Genomic DNA, 5,029 nt, shown 5'->3' with positions numbered 1-5,029 from the left:
AGGATTTATAGCAGCTCTTAACAGCTGTCTCAAGTCAGTGAAAAAGATCATTAGAAACTCCATTGGATTGGACGTTTGCCCAGGCCAATGGGAAACTACTTTAGTGTGTTTCTATGTATATACCTCTTTGTTTGGATATGGATCTTTTTATTCCTCTCAGTGTATCTGCTCTAATTCTATGAAGTGTCTATGTTGGTAGACCATAAAAAAAAATCCCACATACTCCAAATAGATGATAAAGGCTTTTGATAGTAAAAAAAAAATTAAAAATCTAAAGTTTTTATTGCTTTTGAGGTGGGAGAATACAGTAGATAAAGAGAGGCTCAGAGCTAAAGACCCCTGGGTTCCAGTCCCATCTTTGAAACATCCTGACTGTGTGACTCTGGCCAAGTCATCAAACCTCTCAGGGTTCTGAGAAACTCTCTAATTCAATAGATTGTAGAGATTATGCTAAACTGTATTTGTAGTAGGGATTTTATCACCTAGTATGTCCTTATACTAATGAAATCACAGCTGCAGTGACTGTCCTTTATCTGACTTATTTCTTAATGCATAATTCTGTTCAACAATACACACAAAGCACAAGTTTCTCTGATAAATTATTTTCACAAAATCTCAACTCAGGTTAAACACAGACATTTCAGGAATTCTGTCCCCTCAGATGAAAATCAGAGTCAGGGAGGCAGAAATGGAATTTATATTTTATCTCTTTGGATTTGAAATAGATTAATTTTTTTCTTGAATCATTATGTATGTGAATAATTTGTTTTTTTCTACTAGATTTTAAACTCTGTGACAACTTTTGTTTTCCCAAGAGTAGCTTGTACATCGAAGTGCACAGAGTAAATACCTGATGAATTCTTGTCAGAAATTGCTGCTGAAATATATTCTTTAATGCACCATTTAGTTGATGACTATCTTCATATCTCCCTGTCATAGAGGTGTTAGCATCAGTAACAGGGACCTCCTTTTGCTATTAACTTCTGGAAGTCCACTTGGAGTCAGAGGATAGATATTCTACTTGTCTCAGCCCCTACCCCTAGGAAATTTATTTAGATCCAACCATTAGAATTCACCTGTATTATATATCTTAAGAATATCTTAAACATTTGAAACTAAATTTAATCAAACTGTAGTTTAAGAAAATAATAGTTCTAACAAGTACCATGAGACAATGGTAGAATGAAGTTAAACATCACCCACCAATACATAACTCCTATGATAACAGCCACTTCCATTCAAGCTAGCTGGGAACACTAGGCCTCTTTTTTCTACTCCTCAGCTTTGTAAAGGAATAATAAGGATATTATACAAAATTGGACATAATTCTTTATGTATTGTACTTTAATACTTGCCTATTATGTACTTGCCAACAATGTCTTTTCCATCTTAGATTGATGGAAGATAAAGAATAATATTTGTTACCCTGGTCTCTATAAAGTTACTAATAAGTTATAGGGGCAATATATATAACTGAATAAAGGTAACCTTTGCCCAGGTTGAATATGAGTGGGAGGAAGTAAAAATCCTCTTCAATGTTGGCAAGTGAAGCAAGGATATACTCTTATACACTTACTATCTTCTCTCAATTTCCTGATACCATAAACCCCCAGTTCGCTTTTTGACATTCTCAAAGCTGGAATCTTGCATCACACAGAAAGCAGTATTCCTCTGAGCTGTCTGAGTTCCCAATTAGGTGTGCAAATGGGAAAAAGTAGCAATAACAACTGTTTTCAATAGGATTGGAAAAATTTCATGGATCACCCTGGCCACAGGATCCACTTTCTTTCTCTAACATTTATCCAGTAATCTTTTTTTTTAATTCCCCCCAAATATCACCAAATTCTTTACTCAGAGTCATCTGGAAATGTAGTCCTGAGAGATTTCCTTACATATGTTTAGCTGCTATATAGCATTCACCCAGCATTCTCTGGAAATATCAGATATAATTTTCAATTATAGTTATTGGTGAATGTTCATATTTTCCTCCTTGACTGTGAGCTCCATGAGGGCTGGGCTAATGTTTTATTCAATATTTGTATTTCCTTCAGCATATAGCACAATGCTCTGTACATTCCCTGTGTAGGGAAAAAAATAGTCACAAAACTTGGGTCCAAGAAGAAACTTGGTATAGAGTTTGCTTAGTTCCATTGAACTTTTTTTTTTTTTTTGGTGAGGCAATTGGGGTTAAGTGACTTGCCCAGGGTCACACAGCTAGTAAGTGTCAAGTGTCTGAGACCAGATTTGAACTCAGGTCCTACTGACTCTGGGGCCTGTGCTCTATCCACTGTACCACCTAGCTGCCCCAAGTTCCATTGAACTTTGGAAGTGTATCTACTAAGGACTCAAATTCAGTTTTATGCAAACACTAAGCAAAAGGGTCAACGTTCCCCTGTTCTACTCCCTTGGAAATCATATGAGTTCTGATATATTTTTGTTTGTTTTTTTGTTTTGTTTTGTTTTGTTTTGTCATTTGGATCTATTCCTTCCTCCCTCATGGTTTAACAAGAAACCAAAGTGATGATTTTCCTCCATAGTGGTGTGTCTATCTGTGGAATAACAAGTATGAAACACATACTCCATGGGATTTTCTTTGACAGTGATCACTGATATTTACCTGTAATCCACTACAAGAACCTGCAAACACTTGCCAATAAATGCTAATACCAAAAATGGGAGGAAACACTTTCTATCTCCTATTGAAGCATTTGGATCTGTAATTGGCCTGACATCATAAATTAAAATAATAATTTTCCCCACTCCCAAATCTGCTCATTTCCCCACATTCAGTAGTGAATGATAACACTGCATTATTATATCAAGTATATTATAAACTTTTTTTTTTTGCAGGGCAATGAGGGTTAAGTGACTTGCATAAGGTCACACAGCTAGTGTCCAGTGTCTGCGGTCAGATTTGAAATCACGTCCTCCTGAATCCAGGGCTGGTGCTTTATTCATTGTACTGCCTAGCTGCCCCATGTCATAAGCTTTTTACAGTTTTTTCAATAAATATGACATGTTTCAGACTTATCTGTAATTCTATTAAATATTAGTTGTTTAGTGATACAGCTACAGGGAGGATCATTGCTTAATATAATTACAGATAACATTTTCATGTGATTTTGCAGCCTTCTAGGTACTTATCTCATAATAGACTTATAGAGGTAGGTAGCAGCAGCATCATCAACAACCACAACATCACCATTATTCTCCATTTGTAAGTGAGGAAACTGACAGTCACAGAGGCTATGACTTGTTCAATTTCACACAGCTAGTTAGTGTTGAAGTAGGAAGTATGTCCAGGTCATAGGACTCAATGTGATAAAGAAGAAAGTTTACGGGTTTTGAAGTCTTAGAACCTGGGATCAAAGGATGCCTCTGCTGCTTTCTACTCGTGTGACCTTGGACAAGTCACTGAATTTCCCAATCTTTAAAATAAAAGGCTTAGAGGAGATGGCCTCTAAGATCTTTCCTAGCACTAAATTGATAAGTGTGTGACTTGAAAGTCAATGTTCATAATTATATTAAATCATACTATCCTTGAGGTACATCTCTGCCAAACACCCTTTGTCCACATACTCTAGACCAAAGCTTCTTAAACTGTGGGTCATGACCCCATGTGGGGTTATGCTACTGAAAGTGAGGGTCGTGAAAAAATTGGAAACAGTTAAAGGTGGTAGATACCTATTTTATATACCTATATAGCTGGGGTTGCATAATTTTTTTTGGCAAAAAGGGGTTGTGAGTATAAAAATTTTAAGAAGCCTTGCTCTAGAGTAGACTTCATGAAACTGTACTAATTATCATAAAAAACTTCTACTTGGAGCTTTCTTTTGACTACCTCAATTATTTCTATTTTTTCTGTCCTCCCACCTCCTATCCTTACCTTGAATCCCAGTGTGTTCCAAGAATAGTGTATTTGGTACTAAAAGAACAATTCTATTAATAATAATTGTTCTCAATTTTGAATTATGCCCAAAGGGCTATAAAGATGTGCATACCCTCTGACCCAGCAATGCCACTTTTGGGTCTTTTTCCCAAAGAAATCATAAAAAAGGGAAAAGGACCCACATGTACAAAAATATTTATTGGTGCTCTTTTTGTGGTGGCAAGGAATTGGAAATTGATGGGCTGCCCATCAATTGGGGAATGGCTGAACAAGTTGTGGTATATGAATGTAATGGAATTCTATTGTGCAGTAAGAAATGATGAGCAGGAGGAGTTCAGAGAAACCTGGAAGGACTTGCATGAACTGATGATGAGTGAGATGAGCAGAACCAGAAGAACATTATACACAGTATCATCAACATTACATGTTGATCAACTGTGATAGACTAGATTCTTCTCACCAATCCAATGGTACAAGAAAGTTCCAAAGAAGTCATGATGGAAAAGGCTCTCCAAACCCAGAAAAAAAATAAAGGAATTGTGGAATATGGCTGCTGATTTGACCATACTATTTCTTTTGGTTTTGGTGCTGTTGGTTTTCTGTTTTGAGGTTTTTCCTTTTTGCTCTGATTCTTCTCTTATAACATGACTAATGTAGAAATATGTTTAATGTTATTATGCATATATAACCTGTATCAGATTACTGGCTGTCTAGGGGAGGGGGGAAGGAGGGGAGGGAGGGAGAAAAATTTGAAACTGGAAATCTTATATAAACAAATGTTGAAAACTATTTCTACATATAACTGGAAAATAATAAAATCCTTTTATTAAAAAAATAATAATTGTTCTTTGCTACTTCCTACAAGAAGTCTTATTCTTCATGTTCTCTTTCCCTAATGAAATTATATTTCATCTGTTTATAAACGTAAATATAGATTCCCCCCCATCATGTAAGATCCTTGCAAGCAATGTCTAGTTCTCATTTTGTCTTTGTTCTCTACAGAGTCTAATATAGTGCCATAAACATAACACCACCTTAATTAATGATTGTTGAATGAATGAGTAAATAAATGAATTATGGGGGTGGCTAGGTGGTGCAGTGGATAAAGCACCGGCCCTGGATTCAGGAGTTCCTGAGTTC

Source organism: Dromiciops gliroides, chromosome 6, assembly GCF_019393635.1.
Source record: "Dromiciops gliroides isolate mDroGli1 chromosome 6, mDroGli1.pri, whole genome shotgun sequence".
In the NCBI taxonomy this organism is placed as follows: domain Eukaryota; kingdom Metazoa; phylum Chordata; class Mammalia; order Microbiotheria; family Microbiotheriidae; genus Dromiciops; species Dromiciops gliroides.
The sequence above is the reverse complement of the archived record's forward strand: the minus strand, read 5'-3'. Positions refer to the sequence as shown.